At 46.7% G+C, this 22,651-nt stretch overlaps 1 protein-coding gene across 2 annotated transcripts in view; it reads left to right on the top strand.

The window, feature by feature from the left end:
* Positions 1-22,651, top strand: part of LOC132579392 (serine/threonine-protein kinase PAK 3) — a 123,755-nt gene that overhangs the window by 28,146 nt on the left and 72,958 nt on the right. The gene's annotated exons all lie outside the window — the stretch shown is intronic.

Below are 22,651 nucleotides of genomic sequence, written 5' to 3'. Positions count from 1 at the left end.
AGGAGCAGCCAACCACAAATTGGTGGCCGAAGGAGGCGGAGCACTCACACAGAAGAAACGCAAGTGCAGGGAGAAGAAGGGTAGTTCCAAAAATACACTGGGAATGTGTAGTGAAAGTGGAATGAAAAAGAATAAAACCAGTATTGTTTTGGGGACCGCTTTTAAAACCATGTTATTTTAATCTACACAATTGAATTGCTTTGCTCGCCAATCAGAAGCCCTGCTGGGCAAGAGCCCCACCTAGCCTCACCCACTTTGGGGCCTCCTGTTCCAAACCATTCTAGAGGTGCCTGGGTGATTTTGCTTTTTGCATTCTCGTGGAGCACTGTTTATACCAGCAGACATAAGACAACTGCTGTGTAAGTTGAATTTTGGAACCACACAAATGTTCTTTTGAAATGGCACACATTGGGCGTTTTCGCACTCACCTTCAGCCGGCGCGACCCCCCTCTTCACCGCGCAGGATCTGCGCGGATTTCGCACTAAATGCCGCGGAGCAGCTGGAAGAGCTGGAAGCTCCCGGTGCAAAAGCCGCTCAAACGTAAACCGCCAAAAAGCAGTTTCCGTTTGCGCGGCTTTTGCGACGGGAGTTTCCGGCTCTTCTGGCTGCTCCGCGGCATTTAGTGCGAAATCCGCGCAGATCCTGCGCGGTGAAGAGGGGGGTCGCGCCGGCTGAAGGTGAGTGCAAAACGCCCTTTGTGTCTCGTGGCACATTAAAGATAGCCCAGGGGAAAAGAGGGGATTCTGTATTGGCAGGTCAGACTGCAATTCAGAATTTCAACAGGTGCTTTGCAGTGTTTTAATATAAGATGTTAATGCCATTGTCTAGATCCTAGTTCCTGCCATCCTTGAAAGACTTTGCAGGCAGTCGGTCAAATTCTGTAACCACAGACAATGAGAATTATTTGCAGTTGTAGAAGTACACAAACCATTGAGGGTTGTGATCGTCAACTGTATTGCAGTGACTATTCCTTCTAAGTTGTGGAGTCCTGTGAGCAAAAATTCTACTTTGTGAGCTACTGCCATAAATTAGTGTGCTCGGAGAACATTTTTCCTGAGCTAAGACAAAAATGTGTGAGCCGGAGGCTAAAAAACTGAGCTAGCTCACACTAACTCAGCTTAGAGGGAACGCTGGCAGTGGCCTTAAAAATGTTGTCATGACAGAGAAGGAATTTCTCCTTTCTAACTACATGTTGATGTATGTGGCTGAGAAATAGAAATGTGAGGAATATTTTTAAAAAACTCAGTGTAGTCCCTATACCCCAAAATTGCCTTGTGCAAAAAAAGGTGAATAATTGTCATTTTCAGAATTTTGAAACAGGGGTCCCCAACCATTTTCAGTCTGTGGGTACCTTTGGAATTCTGACACAGGATGGTTGGTTCAACAACAAAATGGCTGCCATGGGCGGTGAAGCCAATCACAAAATGGCTGCTGCAGGAGGTCGATCTGCGTACATGAAAGAAGCCCAAGGCAGGGGAGAAGAGGGATAATTTTAAAAATATGGTGAGGAAGATTGTTAGAGAATCAAACCAACACAGTGATGGCAGCTTTAAGTGACTCAACATTATTTTAATCTGCACAGCTAATCAGATCCCCAGTGACTGATCAGAAGCTGTGCTTGGCAAGAACTTTACCTGGGCCGAACCATTTTCTAAAAGCATTTGGTAGATACCAGGAAGGGTATCAGTGGACACCATGGGGATCCCTGCTTTAAAGGTTTACGTATATATCATAGAGAGCCAGTTTGGGGTAGTGGTTAAGTGCATGGGCTCTTATCTAGGAGAACTGGGTTTGATTCCCCACTCCTCCATATGCACCTGCTGGAATGACCTTGGGTCAGTCATAACTCTGTCAGAAGCTGTTCTGCTCAAGGGTAGTGCTGGGAGAGCTCTCTCAGTTCCACCTGCCTCACAGGGTGTCTGTTGTGCAGAGGGGAAGGGAAAGGAGATTGTAAATTGCTCTGAGACTCCTTCAGATAGTAAAGGGTGGGGTATAAATACAATCTCCTCCTCTTCCTCCTCCTCCTCCATCCTCTTCTTCATCATCAAACCGGCTACCATAATCCAGTCATTGTTTTGTTAGAGGTGAATCAGATGGAATAGCAGGCATTCTATTTTTTATTCATGGCGAAAGAAGAAAAGATTGTCCTTGGTAAATACTGGAAGAGAAAGAGGTTCCTCGTCACAAAGAACGTTGGTCCCAGTCTGGCCAGCTGTTGAAACTAAAAAATTATTTGTGATGACTCATTCCCAGAATCTCTTTGCTACAGTTATTAATTTGGGTCAAAAATCATTATACACTGGGATAATAATCTATAAGACTGCAAAGGGGAAAATACGTTTTGTGCTGTAGAAATTGGCAATACTTTTTGTTTAGCAGTAATAATTGAAATTTGTTTCATTGTAAACGAGGATAAACTGGAAAATCCATTTCAATGTGTTTGGAAAGAGTAAACTGTATTATTTTGTATCCCCAAGAGCGGCTTTTTCAGCAAAGATTTTCTAGATACGGTGTCCAAGAGGCATAGTTTTATCTCTTCATTGCTGGCATTGTTTTGCAGCTTAGTGCTGAATTGCGGGCGGGTTCTTTATCATTTAATTTGACTGTTTATCTCTTAAGGATCAAGTTAGGACTGCTCAGTCCCTTGCTGTCATATAAAGCAAATGCAGTTGGGGCAATTATTTTTGGGGAGAGAAATCCACCACCTCTGAATGGGGCTGCCCATCTCAGAGTGGGCCTACAAGAAACACAAAACATAACTCTGATATGTATAGGCTACCATACTTTGACTTATGAATTTCACAAAAATAGACAGTAGGAAACAATTTTCAGTTTTCAACATTGTTGTTTAGAGCCCATTGTTGTTTAGTCAAACAGGCTCGGTACTGGGTCCCATGCTCTTTAACTTGTTCATTAATGATTTAGAGTTGGGAGTGAGCAGTGAAGTGGCCAAGTTTGCGGATGACACTAAATTGTTCAGGGTGGTGAGAACCAGAGAGGATTGTGAGGAACTCCAAAGGGATCTGTTGAGGCTGGGTGAGTGGGCGTCAACGTGGCAGATGCGGTTCAATGTGGCCAAGTGCAAAGTAATGCACATTGGGGCCAAGAATCCCAGCTACAAATACAAGTTGATGGGGCGTGAACTGGCAGAGACTGACCAAGAGAGAGATCTTGGGGTCGTGGTAGATAACTCACTGAAAATGTCAAGACAGTGTGCGTTTGCAATAAAAAAGGCCAATGCCATGCTGGGAATTATTAGGAAGGGAATTGAAAACAAATCAGCCAGTATCATAATGCCCCTGTATAAATCGATGGCGCGGTCTCATTTGGAGTACTGTGTGCAGTTCTGGTCGCCGCACCTCAAAAAGGATATTATAGCATTGGAGAAAGTCCAGAGAAGGGCAACTAGAATGATTAAAGGGCTGGAGCACTTTCCCTATGAAGAAAGGTTGAAATGCTTGGGACTCTTTAGCTTGGAGAAACGTCGACTGCGGGGTGACATGATAGAGGTTTACAAGATAATGCATGGGATGGAGAAAGTAGAGAAAGAAGTACTTTTCTCCCTTTCTCACAATACAAGAACTCATGGGCATTCGATGAAATTGCTGAGCAGACAGGTTAAAACGGATAAAAGGAAGTACTTCTTCACCCAAAGGGTGATTAACATGTGGAATTCACTGCCACAGGAGGTGGTGGCGGCCACAAGTATAGCCACCTTCAAGAAGGGTTTAGATAAAAATATGGAGCAGAGGTCCATCAGTATATAAAATTTTTTGCCACTGTGTGACACAGAGTGTTGGACTTGATGGGCCGTTGGCCTGATCCAACATGGCTTCTCTTATGTTCTTATGTTCATCCAACTAACTAGTTACAATAATAGACGCATTTCGTGTTGCCACTTCATCAGTATTGTTAATGTCTTCTTCTTGAGCTGTATGTAGTGAAGGAGTAAGCCAGTATCTTTTTAAAAAAAAAAATGTGCAAAGCCGTCCATTTCATTGCTGGCCAAAACACTCTCCATGAAGGAACCACCCATTGTCGCAATACACTTTTCTATGTGGAGCAGCCAATCATTTCTCTTTTATCTGGTACAAAGCCTTCAATTCTAAAGTTGGCATAATGCTCTCAGAATGCAAGCGATGCAGCAGTGAGACCTCATGGACGAAAATATTTGTGAATTTCTTATCAGCCATTCTTCATTTCAAGCAGGAACAAAGCCCTTTCTTCTTATTGATGGCCAAAAAGCCACCACAATGCAGCTGTTAACTAGTCGGCTGTGTGTGAAAGTAGGAATCTTGCCATGCTCTGGATCAGTTTTTGAAGCTAGTTAAAGTTTCTAGTGAAACTAGGGAAAATAAAGTACTACCTTGTTGCTGCATTGTGGTGCTGTGTGAGGAACACTTTATTGGAATATAGAATCTCTTCAGGATTCCTCAGGAGCAACTGGGAATCGAGGATCCTCAAGGAACTGAAGGACCGTTATTTTTAAATGGACATTTATTTGTAATTGGAAACGGTGAATTTCGGTCCTTGTGTTTTATGAATATTCTGTTGTCAGGGTATGTTTTTAGATTGTTTTGTATGAGTGTTGAAATATTTATTCTATGCAATTTGTTGTCGATTGGTATTATTTTGGAGGCTGGATATCACGGAAACCCTGGGTTTTTCTAGTCGCTCTCTGCCATGATTCTCTTATTTGGTTTCGCAACTTTCAGATGGCAGCTGGAGATCTCCCGCTATTACAACTGATCTCCAGGAGGCAGAGATCAGTTCACCTGGACAAAATGGCCGCTCCAGAGGGTGGACATTCAGAAGTGGCATCATACCCCATTGAAGTCCCTCCTCTCCTCAAACCCTGCCCTTCTCAGGCTCCACCCCCAAAATCTCCCAAGTATTTCCCAACCCAGAGCTGGCAACCCTATGTGATACTCAGCCTGCTCACTGCCGTACACATCTCCAGCTGTTGCATTAAGGTCCAGGTGGGTCTTCACTTCTTAGCCCTGTCCCTCTTCTCCCCATTTTTTCTTTTCCTGGCCTCACTCAGGTTGCTCACGCCATCTTGGGAAATTCCTGCAGATTTGGGGGTGAAGCCTGAGGAGGGGTGGGCTTTGTGAAGGGAAGGGACCTCAGTCGGGTGTAATGCCACGGAGAAGTCATTTTCTCCAGGAGAACTGAGGTCTGGAGATTAGTTGGAGTTCTGGTAGAACCCTGGGCCCCTTCCTCCTGGAAAACTGTAGTCCTATTCATTTCTCTTTGCCTCTTCTTGGCCCCATACCTGTTCCTTGCCACATTTACCTCCAGCTGCCATGGCTGTATTTTCTGTCTGCTGCCCGAGAAGTCAGTCTAAGACTAGAGGAAGGCTCCACAGTGTGAAAAGCATGTTTATGGGAAATATATGGGTGACACGAAACTGAGAGGAGCTGCAAAGAATTCAGGGCAGAGTCTGAAAAATACATCATCATCTTAGCACACTAGAGAATCTTACTGGTATCACTAAAACAAAACCCAGGAAAGTGTAGTTCAGTGCTTTCCCAAATACTGCCAAGTCAGAGAATGGCCTTTTCCACCACCACAGTTGTGAGATTTCTGTTGCCGGGGCTCACTTTCTCCAGTATTCTACAGTTCCAAAGCGGAATCGCTTCCTTTTTTTACGACCATTCCAAATGCCTTCAATTAACATAACAGTGGGTACAATTTCATATAAGTGATTGAATGAACACTTAAAAGGAGAGATCAGTGGGTTCTGTTTCAGTACAGCACGACAGTCTAACAGACTTCATCCTTGCCACTGTTGCATGGCGATAAATCCACCCACGTTATTTTCCCCTGTGCTAAAAACAGAGCGGATCTCACATACTTTTGTCCCATTTTACCCTTGACAGCCACGCAAAAGCTATGAACTGTCGCTGCAGGAAGAAGAGTGGCGATTATGCTAAGAATGTTCTCCTGGCATGCCATATTTTTGGGCACTGTGCTTTATGGTGGAGTGCTTGATGCTAGCGCTGTTGACTCCAAGCAGCCTGAAGCCAGTTTCGTGACATTGGGGTTTAGCAGTATAAACACGACTTTCAGGCAGTTACTGTAGCCACTTTCGTTACTGCGACTCAGGAGAAGGGCTTCCAAGTCTCCTGCTATGGCAGAAGGTCTCTCGGTGGCAGCTCACAACCCACAATGCTGCTAGGTGGGGTGTTGGGGTGGGGGGAGCCAGAAACTGTTGCCATGTTAATGGCTTGAAGTCATTTCCAGGGTGAACCTGGAAGCGGCATCACACTGTCAACATGGCACTCAAGAATTCCTTGGAAACTCTTTGGTAAAACCAAAGTGTTTCTGGTGAGCCTTAAAACATCATGCCAACCGCATGACAGCCTTCCCAGGGTTGCTTTGGAAATGGCGTCATGCCATTGACGTGACGGCACCCCACCTTGCCCTCATCCCCAGTCTCCTGCGAGTTGCCACTTGACAAATGGCAACCCTACTCAGGAGTGAGGCAAGCCAGCCCCCAGCCGGAGTCTAGAGCTCCCATGGAATTACAACTGATCTCCAGACTACAGAGGTCAGTTCCCTTGAAGAAAATGGCTGCTTTGGAGGGTGGGTTCTATGGCATCACATCCTGCTGAGCTCCCACCCCTTCCTACACTCTGACATGGAAATGAACAGGCAACCACCACCCTAGGACTACAGCAGGGGAAGAGAACAATTTTTAAACAGTGCTGAGAATAGTCACCTAATGCTTGACAGTCAGGGCTGTTTTTTGTATCAGGAACTCCTTTGCATAGTAGGCTACACCCCTGCAGATGTAGCCAATCCTCCCAGAGTTTACAGGGGTTACTGTAAGCTCCAGGAGGATTGGCTACATCAGGAGTACATGCAAAGAAGTTCCTGCTACAAAAAAAAAAAAAAAGCCTTGCTGACAGTTGTTCTGGCTGGGGCTAGATTTTAACACTACTATGCAACAATTGCTTTGTGCCACATATCTTGACTTTGGAATAAGAACATAAGAGAAGCCATGTTGGATCAGGCCAATGGCCCACCCAGTCCAACACTCCGTGTCACACAGAATGACTTTGTTCAGTTGGCACATAACACGTACCTTTGCGAGCCACAAAAGAGTCTCTGCCTCCTTCCTAGAGCTGTACCCCAGCTATGTGGCAACGGCCCTAATAATCTCATTTGCTTCCATTTATCTTTAGACCACCCATCAGCCCCTCTTTCAGTCCCCCAAAGAGAGCATTCATGCTCAGAGATCATTAGCACTGAAACATCATCAGAGCCCTGCAGCGGGGCCTTTTTGTGCCTCCTCAGAAGAAAGGGTTTCTCATCTTGAAAAGTTTCCCACTATGGAACATTTTAGCCTGCGCACATGTGGCCCGCCTGTAGAAACACAGCAACTGTGTAAGGGTTACAGCATCGGCTTGTAAACAAACCAGCTTGCTGAACAAGCCCTCCCGGGTGATTTTAGTCCACAAAGGCTTTATTAATGGTTTCTGGCCCAATTTGCTGATGATGTCATGACTTCCAAGGTCTTGAAAAAGGCTCCCTTTATTTATTTATTTTCCACAGAGAGCCCCAGGCTTGATTTCAAAACCAATACAAAACGCCATTCTTTGCCACAAAACCAAAGCAGGAGGATCCTCTGCAACATCTGACTTGTTTAGTGTTTGTATATACCAGGGGTGGGGAACCTTTTTTCTGCCAAGAGCCATATGGATATTTATAACATCATTTGTGGGCCATAAAAACGATCAACTTAAAAAAAACAGTGCTCTGCTGAGGGAGGATGATTCAGGCCAGCAAAATTAATGCAAATAATTGTTTTTCGATTTGAAGTCATGTGGGGAGAGCCTAATCCGGCACGCATACACACCCAGACCGCCTCCCTAGGCAAACGCATAGGTCCAGGGCTTTTTTGTAGAAAAAAACCAGCAGGAACTCAGTAGCATATTAAACCACATCCCCTAATATTAGCATATTAGACCACACCATCTGGGATAATCAAGTGCAAACTGAACTCTGACAGTAACTTTTTGAGGCCCTGCAGCAATTCTGGCCAGCCAGCCAAGGCCCGCACAGTACATTTGGGCCCTGTGATCCCTTCCTGGCCCTGGGGACGCTGCTGCACTGTACGGCTGGGCCCCACGACCCTTGCTGGCCAGCCATGCCCCAGGGAGGCTGCCACATGGCTTGGTTTGGTCAAGCAATCCCCGAGGGCCACATACGGCCCTGAGGACGGAGGTTTCCCACCCCTGATATATACATATACTGACAGGCAGGGAGGAGAGGAAAGAAAAGGAAACTGGTAGCTCAGTCCTTATGAGCTGTGATAAGGAAGTGGAAACATCCATGTTCAGATGCAGACTACGTTCTGACTACCACATACCCCTGGGACTGCTTTCCGGCCCTGCTTGTCAGAGGCAGCTGGCTTGCCACTGTTGGAAACAGGAGACTGGGCTAGATGGCTCGTCAGTGTGGATCAGCAAGGTGGTTCCTTGTTTCACATCTGTGGAAGATTCTCCTTCCATTCCCCCACTCTGCTTACATGATGTTTGTTTTCTAGTTCCACGCAACTTTCGTAGGCTTTCAGCTCTTACACTCGTCTTGCTTTTGTGCCTTTAACAGGCAAAAAATCAAGCAAGTAAAGCTTTTCCTATCACTTCTTGCTCCCTCCCCACAAAAAAATAAAATAAAATAGCACCTTCACGAAATGTCTCAAGACTGCTATGAAAATAGCAGAGCCAGTGAAAAGAAATTAAAACTTGAGCTTTCATCCATCCATCCCCCCCCCCCCCATTACTTGACACTGGCAGTGCAAAACAATCCCATTTAGCATTGGATACCTTCACATGGGAGCTTCCTTATTTAGAACATGGGTATGCTGCCTCTCTGGCAACCTGCTGGAGGTGGCTCACAAAGTAAAAACAATAAAATAAAAGCGTAAAAACCAAAACCCTAAGAGTTACTAATAACAGAACAACTCAGGGGCATAAAAGCAGCAGTCAAATCTGACTTTCATAAAACAGCCTAGAAGCCGGCCAGAAAAGCCCGCTAAAGAAGATGCGGTCCCTCAGTTAAAAGCTCAGCTACACAGAAATGGAGCCTGGGTGCCAAAGGGTGTGGTGGAGAGTAAGAATAGGGGAACCGATAGATGGGAAAAGGTGGAGGCTGATAGGCATGGAGGCATGTCAAGAATGCATTTTCTTCTCCCTGAAGAGAGACTTAACTTCTATAGTCCTCTGTGTGCATGCAGGCGCTGCCCTCCCCAAATGCAAAAAATGGGACAGTTCCAGTAAACAGGGAACATGTCTTGTTCAGAAAGTTTCCTCTTCCCAAGTTGCCCCATGTGGGAAAGTCTCCTGGCTCCATTCCCAAAGTCCCCAGGTATTTTCTGAGTGGGACCTGGCAATCCTAGTAACTAGTGTAGTTCATCGGCAGGCTTGACAGCTTCTAGATGGGGCCTGGAATTACACGCGATCTCCAGATGACGGAGAACAGATCTCCTGGCGGAAATGGCTGTGCTGGAAGGAATAACCTATGGCATTGTTTCCTCCTGAGAGCTCTCTCCTCCCACCCACCTCCAGATCCACCACCAAATTTCCAGACATGTCTCAACGCAGAGCTGGCAACCCCATGAGCCCCCACCTATGCTAAGCTGCCTTGTGGGCTAAGAGAGCTGGGCAAGGTGGCAAGAGAGCAGCCTTGAGATACTTCTGTACAAAAATACAAAATATTGTGCAAAAACAAACACTCTTGACTGGTGTATACAAAATTCTATTATCATGAAATGAACAGCCTACAACAGTGGGCATGCATTCATACAGTATAAAGAGACAACAAACAAAAGTCTCAAAACAATATTCCAAGGAGGACCCCACACAGTCTCTGAGTTTTCCAAACTGAGTACTAAGACTCAATAATAAAGTTTCACAGGAGTCCCTCCGTTGCTTGTTGACTTCTGAAGGAAAAATTCTCGCCTTCACGCAAACTCCAGCTTTGATTGCGTTCCGCCGCTCCTGCAGCTTCCTCATAAGTCAACTGAAACCTCCAGCCAAGTTCTCTCTCAAACGCCCATTTTGATATCTTAATTTGCGGCTTGATATCAAAATGGGCGTTTGAGAGAGAACTTGGCTGGAGGTTTCAGTTGACTTACGAGGAAGCTGCAGGAGCAGCGGAACGCAATCAAAGCCGGGGTTTGCGTGAAGGCTAGAATTTTTCCTTCAGAAGTCAACAAGCAACGGAGGGACTCCTGTGGAACTTTATTATTGAGTCTTAGTACTCAGTTTGGAAAACTCAGACTGTGTGGGGTCCTCCTTGGAATATTGTTTTGAGACTTTTGTTTGTTGTCTCTTTATACTGTATGACTGCATGCCCACTGTTGTAGGCTGTTCATTTCATGATAATAGAATTTTGTATACACCAGTCAAGAGTGTTTGTTTTTGCACAATATTTTGTATTTCACATATTGTGCTGCCACTGTTCTTTTGCATTGAGATACTTCTGGGCAGAGCCGCCCCTGCCCCTGAATCATATTTCTGGAGTGGGCCCAGAATCACTAGGAGGACAGGCGGACTTTGGAAAACTTCTGCACCAAAGAACTATCAGCTCCTGCCTGCATTTCCCTTAAACGGATAGAAAGCGTCGGAATGAACAAGATTTGTTCTTGGGGGACTTTCAAAGGGAAAGAAATGGTTCAGAACACGCCGTGTGCCTTTTGACTCCACTTTGGAATAACTGTATAAACCAACTCCCTTGATGTTGGCCAACAGATCTTTGGCAAGAGCCCTTCCAGATGATTCCTGAGCAAGAAATGTACAGTGGTTAGTCCAGTTCTGTTTATTTGCTTTGCAACCACAGGTCAACGCAAAGTGAGTCACTGGACATTCGATCATGAACATGCACGCCCAGTGGATCATGCACACCAGGCAGTCGACACAAGAGAGTCAGCTTATGAAACAAGCAGCTATCAAATATTGACTGTTTCTCCAACGGAACTGGCTCAGAATATCACAGATTCATAGCAATCACTTAAAGCAAATAAGCACCATAGCAGGATACAGCAGTAGTTTGCATATATCTCCACGGTGGTTATTGTCAACAAAATTACAGTGTTATACACAGAAAGCTTTTGATAAAGTTCCTCATCAAAGGCTCCTTAGTAAGCTCGGGAGTCATGGAGTAAAAGGACAGGTCCTCTTGTGGATCAAAAACTGGCTGAGTAATAGGAAGCAAAGAGTGAGTATAAATGGGCAGTCTTCGCAGTGGAGGACAGTAAGCAGTGGGGGTGCCGCAGGGCTCGGTACTGGGTCCCATGCTCTTTAAATTGTTCATAAATGATTTGGAGTTGAGAGTAAGCAGTGAAGTGGCCAAGTTTGCGGATGACACTAAATTGTTCAGGGTGGTAAGAACCAGAGAGGATTGTGAAAAACTCCAAAGGGATCTGTTGAGGCTGGGTGAGTGGGCGTCAACGTGGCAGATGAGGTTCAATGTGTCCAAGTGCAAAGTAATGCACATTGGGGCCAAGAATCCCAGCTGCAAATACAAGTTGATGGGGTGTGAACTGGCGGAGACTGACCAAGAGAGAGATCTTGGGGTCATGGTAGATAACTCACTGAAAATGTCAAGACAGTGTGCGATTGCAATAAAAAAGGCCAACGCCATGCTGGGTATTATTAGGAAGGGAATTGAAAACAAATCAGCCAGTATCATAATGCCCCTGTATAAATCGATGGTGCGGTCTCATTTGGAATACTGTGTGCAATTCTGGTCACCGCACCTCAAAAAGGATATTATAGCATTGGAAAAAGTGCAGAAAAGGGCAACTAGAATGATTACAGGTTTGGAACACTTTCCTTATGAAGAAAGGTTAAAACGCTTGGGGCTCTTTAGCTTGGAGAAACGTTGACTGCGGGGTGACATGATAGAGGTTTACAAGATGATGCATGGGATGGAGAAGGTAGAGAAAGAAGTACTTTTCTCCCTTTTTCACAATACAAGAACTCATGGGCATTCAATGAAATTGCTGAGCAGTCAGGTTAGAATGGATAAAAGGAGGTACTTCTTCACCCAAAGGGTGATTAACATGTGGAATTCACTGCCACAGGAGGTGGTGGCGGCTACAAGCATAGCCAGCTTCAAGAGGGGGTTAGATAAAAATATGGAGCAGAGGTCCATCAGTGGCTATTAGCCACAGTGTGTGTGTGTGTGTATATATATGGGCCATTGGCCTGATCCAACATGGCTTCTCTTATGTTCTTAATGTATTTATCCTGGTCTACCAGAAGAAAGCTGGTCTTTTCAAAATCTATCTGTTATCTTAAGAATCAAAAACTGGAGCTCTCAGCAGCCATGTCCCGTACTATCAATACTATGTTTCAGAGACAGAAGCCATGTTGGATCAGGCCAATGGCCAATCCAGTCCAACACTCTGTGTCACACAGCAGCCAAAACCCAGGTGCCATCAGGAGGTCCACCAGCAGAGCCAGAACTCCAGAGGCCCTCCCACTGTTGCCCCCCAAGCACTGTTGCCCCCCTCCCACTGTTGCCCCCCACTGTTGCCCCCCAATAGCCACTGATGGACCTCTGCTCTGTGTGTTTTTCCAGTCTCCTCTTGAAGCTGTCAGTGCTTGTGGCCAGCACCATTTCTTGCAGCAGTAATTAAACTCTGTGCTTTATGGGCGTCTTCTAGATGGTTCTACCATGCTTGCACCTGACAGAATCAGCTAAATCAAGAGCCAATGCCTGTCCGCCAGCCTAACTGTATCATTATGAGAAGCTTTTGGTTAAGTGAAGCTCCTGTTCCCTTCCCCCAACGCCATTTATCTGCCTACCTTGGAGAATGCCTTCATACTTCTGGCCCTTGGGATTCTCAGGAGATCCTTGCCCGGTACAGCTGGTGCCGATGGTCTCTGCTCCATTTGGTTTGAAGGCAGCCAAATCTTGATCACTTGACATTTGCCTGGTTCTTCTTCCTGACAAGCTCTCTGGCAGCATCTTGAATTCGGCACTACCCTTCAACTGCCTCTTGAGCACAGATAACAGTCAAGGCACTCCCTGGAAGATCCCAAAGCAGCTTTGCAAATGCTGGGAACGTCAAGAATTTCTTCACTGTTCTTAAGGTCAAACTGAGTCAGAATTTCTTTCTGACCCACAGTGCCCTACGGCCAAGCCACCCCCAAACGACTGTGCAGCGAGAAGGGTGCCAATGCATGACAGGGAGTCACTGGCATCGATGCTGCAGGGCCTGGTCTAGTCTAGTTATCAACTTCTTGGCCGTGTCTGGAGACCTCTTGGCATTACAACTCAGCTCCAGGCAACAGGTCTGTTCACCTGGAGAAAACGGCTACTTTGGAAAGTGGATCCTATAACATTCTGCCTCATTGAAATCCCTCCCTTTTCCAAACCCCTCCCTCCCCAGATTCCCCCATCCAAATATCTAGGTATTTCCCAACCTGGAACTGGCAGCAGCACAGACAAAGGAGGGGAGGGGGGGCAGGAAAATACCTGGCAAGGGGCAGCCCTGGGAGGAGAGAAGAAAGCAGGGAAAGAGGAGAAGCTATGGGGGCTTTCAGGAAAGGGAAAGAGGAAATGGTGGGAGAGGTAGCTTAAGCTGAGAGCATGTGACCGGCCCAAGGTCACCCAGCAGGCGTCCATGGCAGACTGGGGAGGATTTCAGCCTGGGTTTCTCAGGAGCTGGTCTGATGCTTTAACCTTTACACCAGAATGGCATCACATCTCGCCATCAATTTCCCTGCCAGGCTTTTCACAAATGTCCTGTCCTTGAGGTCTCTGGGATATTTTAAAGGGGCTCTTTACTCCACATTCCACAGAATGAGTGCTGGCTCTTTCCGCAATCTTTCCCCCTATTTAAAGGGTGTGACTGCTATCTAGTATAAGGTAGTATTCTTATTCCTTTGCTCTCACAGACAATCCTTGGGAAAACGAAGGCCAGCTGTCTGCTTCCTAGCACCAGATTGTCAGGCTCTGTAACTTTACTATGCTAAAAGCTATAAAATACTAACCAAATGGACTCTTCATACTAACTCCAAAGCTTTTGTTATACTGTAACCAGCCTGCATATCAAAGGGAGGTTGTCTGAAGTGTTAAGAAGAAGAAGATATTGGATTTATATCCCGCCCTCCACTCCGAAGAGTCTCAGAGCGGTTCACAATCTCCTTTACCTTCCTCCCCCACAACAGACACCTTGTGAGGTAGATGAAGATATTGGATTTATATCCCGCCCTCCACTCTGAAGAGTCTCAGAGCGACTCACAATCTCCTTTCCCTTCCTCCCCCACAACAGACGCCCTGTGAGGTGGGTGGGGCTGGAGAGGGCTCTCACAGCAGCTGCCCTTTCAAGGACAACCTCTGCCAGAGCTATGGCTGACCCAAGGCCATGCTAGCAGGTGCAAGTGGAGGCGTGGGGAATCAAACCCGGTTCTCCCAGATAAGAGTCCGCACACTTAACCACTACACCAAACTGGCTATGTTAACCTTGCATAGGGTGTGAAAGGAGTGAAAGAATGTGGTCGTTAATAGATACCACGTCCAGCCAGCATCCTCCCTTAGGCAAAGAGATAAGGGGGAGCTCTCATGTGAAAGTTTGCACCTTTGTTCCCTTTTGTTATGAGAATAACTTTGTTTAGATAATGCTTTGATATAGAATTCCGTACGATCCAGAGACCCCTAGTCTCTGGCATTAGTCTCAATCTCTGTATCCAGCAATGAGTTTCCAATAAAGTATACATTGTCTTCAATGAATACGGCCTTGAGTCTCCATCGCCTGACACAGGTACAGCTAGAAAATGTATTTAGAACACTCTCAGGCCACATTCAGACTGGCATTTTGGCCTGTCATCGCCACCCCACCCCTGAATTAAAGAGGCACGTTCACAGGTGCACATCTGGGCCCCAAGCTACAATCACACATACCTCATCTTCCGATGCCTTGACTCCGCTTTTAATAGCTACTGGGTATTTCCTGTGGCAAATCACTGAAGTTCTATGGTGTGTTTCCAGGCCATCTGAATAGCTGGGTGCACCATGGACATGCCTTGCATGAGCAGTGTGAATGCTCCTCTGGCGTGTGTGCAGCCTGTGCCTCTCTCAGCAGCCGGGCATGTGCCGTCTGATCGCTGTGGCTCACCTTGAGCTGCACTGGCTTTTTTAAAGCCGAGAGGCCGCCGTGGCGAGCTGCCCATATACTTGCAGCCAAAGTATAACCTGGGCCAGTCTCGTCCGATCTCAGAAGCCAAGCAAGACTGGCCTTGGATGGGAGACTTCCAAGGAAGTCCAGGGTTGGTATGCAGAGGCAGGGAATTGCAAACCACCTCTGAGTGTCTCTTGTTTTGGAAACCCTACAGCAGGGGTGGGAAACCTTTTTTTCTGCTAAGGGCCATATGGATATTTATAACATCATTCACGGGCCATAAAAAAAATTAGCAGCTTAGAAAACAGTGATGAGAATGATTCAGGCTAGCAAAATTAATGCAAATAATTGTTTTTCTATTTGAAGTCATGCGGGGAGAGCCTAATCTTGTGTACACACACACAAACACACTTGGCTTGCTACCCTAGGCAAATGCATAGATCCAGGGCTTTTTTGTAGAAAAAGCCCACAAGGAACTCAGTAGCATATTAGACCACATCCCCTAATATTAGCATATTAGTCACACACTCATTAGCTTATTAGGTCACACCATCTGGGATAATCAAGTGAAAACTGAACTGTGACCGTAACTTTTCCAAGCCCTGTAGCAATTCTGGCCAGCCAGCCAGGCCCCAGGGAGGCTGCCGCACAGTACATCTGGGCCCTGTGATCCCTGCCTGGGCCTGGCGAGGCTGCCGCACAGCATGACTGGGCCTCACGATCCTTGCTGGCCAGCTAGGCCCCAGGGAGGCTGCCACATGGCTCGGTTTGGCCCAGTAATCGCCGAGGGCCACACCAAGTGACTTTAAGGGCCATATGCGGCCTTCGAGATGGAGGTTCCCCACCCCTGCCCTACAGGGTTGCTATAAGTCAACAGTGTGTATATATATATATCTTGCCTCCACATCTCACATCTTTGAATAGGAGCTAGTGATCTCCATATTGTTTTTAAGCTGCTTTCACAATTTATTTTTACGCATTTGCAGACCACTTTGAGGAAGGATAAAGCATTAGAACGCTTTTCAAAAACAAAATAAGCCAGTGTGGACTGAACACGCCTATGTACTCAGTGGCTAAGGAATATCTTTTATTTTTGTTTTACTCCTTTTCTCTCTTTTTTTTGTTCTTTTTGAATTCCAAAGGATCTGATTTCATAATCAACCCATTGTTATCTGTTGGCTTCATTTAGCTCTAAATCTGAAACATCTGCACCTAGCTACCGGCTTAACCGCTCTATGGGTCTGGTCAACAGATATTTTGTTTTTCATGGGAGACAGAGCCACCACCAAATTCCCAAAGAACTGAATAGGGTTGCCAAGTCCAATTCAAGAAATATCTGGGAACTTTGGGGGTGGAGCCAGGAGACTTTGGGGGTGGAGCCAGGAGACATTAGGGGTGGAGCCAAGATCAAGGCTGTGACAAGCATAATTGAACTCCAAAGGGAGTTCTGGCCATCACATTTAAAGGGACAGCACACCTATTCAATTCCTTCCTTCCATAGGAAATAATGAAGAATAGGGCTACCTTCTTTTGGGGCTCATAGAATTGGACCCCCTGGTCCAATCTTTATGAAACTTGGGGGGTATTTTGGGGAGAGGCACTAGATGCTATACTGAAATTTTAGTGCCTCTACCTCAAAAAACAGCCTCCCCCCCACACACACATCTCCAGGAATTCCCTTCACCCAGCTGGCAACTCCCTCCCCCCAAGAGGGAATATTCTTCTCCGAGCCCTTCTCCCCCCCCCCTCCCCGCCCAACTGTAGAAATCTTCATCGTGTCCCGCAGGCCAGCCAGTGAGGGCATGCAGGCAGTTCCCTAGAACTACAAAGAATTCCCAAAGTCCAGATTCCCAGAGGGGGGGGGCTTAGGTCCGGCCGAGGAGGACTTTTGTTCTCCACCCGAAGCAACCCCCCCCCCCCCCGTGCATTTCTAGGCATTTCCCATCTTGGCTGGAGCTGACCTCCCCGGCCCCCCGCCACCCTTTACCGAGGCTCTCCAAACCGGCCGGTGCACTGCGCCTTCCCTCTTCAGCGCAACAAGAGCCTTCCAGCCGCAGGGCCAGCCCGGCTGCGTGCCGCCTTCCCAGCTGAACTCCGCTCCGCTCCCGGTGCCTTGGCTCTCTCCGGTCCCTGCCCCCTCGGCCTGGCTGAGCAGCGAAGGCTGCAGGGAGGCCGCCGCTTGGTCCCCGCGCCCACGACGCCTGACCGGCGCTCCTCCAGCCACCGAAGGCAAGGGCAAGGCAGGAGGCAGGGCCCCGGAAGCGCTGCGGCTCGCCTCTAGCTGCAGCGGCGGGCAGCCAGCCGGGAGTGAGGCACGCCCGGCACCGCCGCCGCCTCTGGAGCCGCTGGCTGGGCTGCCCTCAAGGGTGGGAAGGGAAGGGGCGAGAAGCTGCTGGGTGGGAAGGGCCGCCATTCCCCCCCCCCCCCCGCTTTCCAGATTTTGGGCCAGCGGGGGGAGAAGGTTCCAAACCGGGGGTCTCCAGGCCAAGCGGGGGATTTGGGATGCCTAGAACTGAAAGAGAGTATGAAGTTCTAGGTGCTAATTAACTGTTCATTTGGAATGGAACCAGCAGAGTAAAGGTTATTTTTTAAGTAAGAGAAACACTAGGCTAGCAGTCCTATCAAAATCTATTTGGTCATAGTCATTCCATGCTGAAAAGAGAAGGATCTGAGCAGGAGAGGGAAGGAGAAGCCTCCAATATTCCCTCTAAGCCAAGGGTGGCCAAACTGTGGCTTAGGAGCCACATGTGGCTCTTTCACACATAGTGTGTGGCTCTCGAAGCCCCCACTGCTCAACTTGGAAAAGGCATTTCTCTCTCTAAGTCACTTCTCCAAGCCAAGCCACCCAGCAGCTTGGAGAAGGAATATAAAGTTGATTTCTTTCACCTCTTTCTCCCCCCTCCCACCTATTTGCCTTCTTTCCTTCTTTGCAGCTCTCAAACATCTAATGTTTATGTCTGGCGGCTCTCAGACACCTGCTGTTTATTCTATGCGGCTCTTATGTTAAGGAAATTTGGCCACCTCTGCTCTTTTGTGAGCAAAAATTCTACTTTGTAAGCTACTGGCATTAAAGTATACCTCCCATCCATCCCCCGAGCCTGCCTCGGTGGGGAGGGCAGGGTATAAATAAAAAAATATTATTATTATTATTATTATTATTATTATTATTATTATTATTATTATTATAAAGTTGTGAGCTACTGCATCAATGGCTTTGGGGCCATTTTTTCTGAGCTAAGACAAAAATGTGTGAGCTGGAAGTTAAAAAACTAGCCTCCAGCTAGTTCACACAAACTCAGCTTAGAGGGAACAGTTGTTGTATGTCTGGTAGTAATAGTGATATTAATTACTGCCTTTGGAATGTGTTCTTATGTACCTGTCTATGTCATTGTTAAGCCACCTTGAGTCTTTGTAGAATGGGCGGGATATAATGTAACGTAATAAATAATAATAATAATAGTATTAGGCTGTGTATCTTAAGCATTTTCCCTTATGTGTGGTGAGATTGAAAACCATTCCAAAATCTTAGTATATCAGCTGGGTTCCCTCTGTTGAAGGTGCCATTTGCTTTAATGATGGATGGATGGATGGATGGATGGATGGATGGATGGATGGATGGAGAACCGCCATCTATAATACGATCACGGAACTATCTAAACTGGCAGAACCAGCGCCAAACAATTTTATTGCTGCCAGATATATTTAATGTAATTTGAATTATGTATTTTAACTTAATTAACTGGTTTTTATGTTTAATTTCTTTTTAATTGTTAAATTTAAAGTTTTATCTATTTATGTTAATTGTGTGAAATGTTGTTAGCCGCCCTGAGCCGCCTAGACGGGGAGGGCGGGATATAAATAAAATTTATTATTATTATTATTATTATTATTATTATGGATGGATGGATGGGAGGTATACTTAGTATACTTATTATTGCCAAACACCTGGTGGAGCCCGCCTTGGAGATCTCCAGGAATTATACCTCATCTCCAGACAACAGGGATCCGTTTCCCTGGAGCAAATGGCAGCTTTGGAGGGTGGACTCTGGGGCATTATACTCTGCTGAGATCCCGCCCCTCTTCAGATCTCACCCTCATCAGGCTCCTCCCTAAATCTCCAGGAATTTCCCAACCCAGAGCTGGCAACTCTGTCCTTCATCTCAAATCTGGTCACTGCAGATTGCTCAGATCTTTTGGGTGTCTTTGAATGTCATCAGGCCTTGAGCTGATTCCGATCGCCATGACCTGGTTGGTTTTATCGTCTGGGATCAGTCAATTGCGGCATTGTTGCAGACGACCTGGAGCGTTGTTGCAGACAACCTGGAGCGTACAAAAGAATTCACAAACACATTAAGCTGCCTTGTACTGAGTCAGAGCATTGATCGGTCAAGATCAGTACTGTGGATTCCGACTGGCAGCAGCCCTCCAGGAATTCAGGTCAAGATCTTTCGCATCACCTCTTACCTGATCCTTCTAACTGGAAATGCTGGGGCCTGAACCTGGGACCTTCTGCATTCCTAGCTGTCACGACTCAGATGGCGGTGCCACCTGATGCTGCCACCACTCTGGACTTAGGGTCACTTGGGAAGGCTCAGAGTTCCCTCCCAAGCCCTTCAGACTTTCCTTGTCTTGACCAATAAAAATAGGCCTGAGGACCAGGCAGAGTAAAGAGAACAATAAAAGGTTTATTTAAACAGAAGATGAATAGGGCAAGTTACAGAGAAGGTGCTTAAACTATACAGTAACGTGGGTGAAGGAAAAACAAGCAGAAAGACCCTAACGTGACTAGACTCAACGGTCCCTAGACTGTTAGTTGACCAGGCCTCAGCCTGCTCACTTTCTTTTCCTCAGAGTGAGGGTCCCTTCCCTGCAGCAGCCTTTCTTGCCTACTCGGCTTCCCAGGGAGAAAGGAACACCATTTTTCTCCTCACAGACCTCTTAAGCAATCGCCTCGCAGCCTGCTTGGAATCTGATTGGCTAAAAACGGCACCGACCCCTCACAGGGCGTCCTGGGACTCGTAGGTTGTCTCTCGTAGGCCTCACAAGCTCTCTGGGCCCACTAGGCCTCCGCTGCACAGCACAAACCATGACACCAGCAGATGCTCTGCCATTCAGCCATGGCACCTCCTAAGAAATCTCTGCCTGGATTTTGTTGATGTTTGATATTGAGTTTGCAATATGCAAACTCCATGAGCCCACAACTGCAGTCTAGAGTGGTGAGGCTCAAACATGGGATTACCACCTCAGGGCTAAATTAGTAATTCCCAGACCATGTGATGTGTGAGAAGACTGCTGGCAGTACAAAATTAATACACTGATTTAAGGTTCCTGTGTGCCCAAACTGGGACTTCATAAGACAGAGTTGCTCGCAGTGTCTTCATTGTCCGGGCCTTGCATCTTTCCAGTCAGCATCTGCTGCAGGGTAGGTGATCCTTCTGTATGCACCCATTGATGCTGATTAAATTGCCAATCATTCCTAATGTACAGAAGCAGCAACGGAGCTATGCTCAGTGGAGGATGCTCACTGGAACTTTGCTTGAGTTATTGTTCATAGCAGTGCAGTCTTTGGAACAGTGACTCATACAGAAGCACAGGGGGGTAGGCTCTACATAGCGTAGGTGACCGTCATTCTTTCATGTTATAACCATACGTCACAGGGTGTTTCTGATTTAGTTTAGAAAAAAGTGTGCTAGATTATCAGAAATTTGGGGAATGTTGATTGAAGTAGGTACGTTGCTTTGTTATCCTGATCAACAGCATTTTCCTTAGGTTATTTTTATTATTGTTGAGAATCTGTGTGGTACAGTGGGTTAGAGTAGTCCTATATGCATGTTATACTGACCATGGGTGCATCCTTTATCTTTGTACATATACCCATCTCTTTACATGTTATAGCAAAATATACTCAGAGCCCCACAGTGTACCTAATACACACAGTTGCAGTCTGTGTAGATTGGAAAATACAGAAGTTGCCCAGCTAGCACAAATATGATGGTCACTCATATTTGGTGTATTGTGGGGACCATGTGCTCCTGATACATACAGTTGGTGGGTTTTCACTTACATGTGGATATAATGTCTAAAGAATTCTCTGGGTCTGTAGACCATGAGAAGGAGGGCAGGAAGGGTTGCATCAGTGCTTAGTTCTCATGGCCCTTTCTTACACGTCCAGGGGAATGCTATTCACTACTTTGGGGTCAGGCAGCAATTTTTCTCCAGGCCAATTTGGCCAAGGATCCTGGAGGTCCCCCCCATCTTCTGAGCATGGTGCAGGTGGGGGATGTATTTGTGAATTTCCCACATTGTGCAGGGGGTTGGACTAGATGACCTTTGAGGTCCCTTCCAACTCTGTGATTCTATTTATAAAACGAAATCATGAGTATGTTTACTTTGACTGGCTAGTGCTGGACTTCAACCAATCCCCTTCAAGCAACCAACTTCCAGGCTGATGCTGGACCCCTTCCTTGCGCCCCGGACAGGATTGTTTGGGGAGAGAGAACAAGGCAGGCTGTTTGGAGATCTCCAGAGGAAGGGGGGGAGATGAGTGTGAAAAAAGTATTCAATACCGTGGCTTTTATAGCACCACCAATGTACAGAGTAGCATAAATAACCAACGGAACCCTCCCCGTGAGATGATGTTCTGAATTTTGATAAGGGAAAGAGCAGGGAAGCGGCAGGGGGTGGGGTCTTAAGGAGATGAGAGGTTTGTCAGTTCACTTTTTCCTTCTTCCTGTATTTGTAAGGTTTTCCACCTTTCATTGTAAAAGCATCACTTTGCTGTAGGTCTCTCTTTATTAATCAGTAGCAGTAACTGAAGGTTGAATCTGCAGGAAGCATTAGCAGGTTGTTGAAGGCAGAGTTTTCAGATCGTTAGCAATTAGGGTCACTTTGCAGTGTGGGGTGAGAAGAAAGATCATAAATTCCCTTCTCTTTCGTGTCTCACTGCCGTGTGGGTTCCCACCACCCTCTCTGAGAAGTCCAAGCGGTCCAAAGCAGCTGTGCTAAGGCCATGAGCCTGCCGAACATCTCGGAAGCTCTGTGGGGAGTTATGGCTCCCTCTGGGCTGCCAGCAGTCATGTAGCTTTGAAAAGGGCACACAGGCTGGGGGTTAGAGCTCCATGGGGGGGTATATGTGCATGCTCCGAGTGCAGAAGATGACAGGTTCGATTCCTATCATCTTCATTCAAAGGAATCGTGGGTATTGGGACTAGGAAACACCTGGGGGAACTTCAGCCAGCCAGAGTAGACAGTACTAAGATGGACTTCTGGTCTGAGCGGTGATTTGCATAAGAAGAAGAAGAAGAAGATATTGGATTTATATCCTGCCCTCCACTCCGAAGAGTCTCAGAGCGGGTTACAATCTCCTTTACCTTCCTCCCCCACAACAGACACCCTGTGAGGTGGGTGGGGCTGGAGAGGGCTCTCACAGCAGCTGCCCTTTCAAGGACAACCTCTGCCAGAGCTATGGCTGACCCAAGGCCATACCAGCAGCTGCAAGTGGAGGCGTGGGG

This window comes from Heteronotia binoei, chromosome 11 (assembly GCF_032191835.1).
Source record: "Heteronotia binoei isolate CCM8104 ecotype False Entrance Well chromosome 11, APGP_CSIRO_Hbin_v1, whole genome shotgun sequence".
Lineage (NCBI taxonomy): Eukaryota > Metazoa > Chordata > Lepidosauria > Squamata > Gekkonidae > Heteronotia > Heteronotia binoei.
The sequence above is the reverse complement of the archived record's forward strand: the minus strand, read 5'-3'. Positions and strand labels throughout refer to the sequence as shown.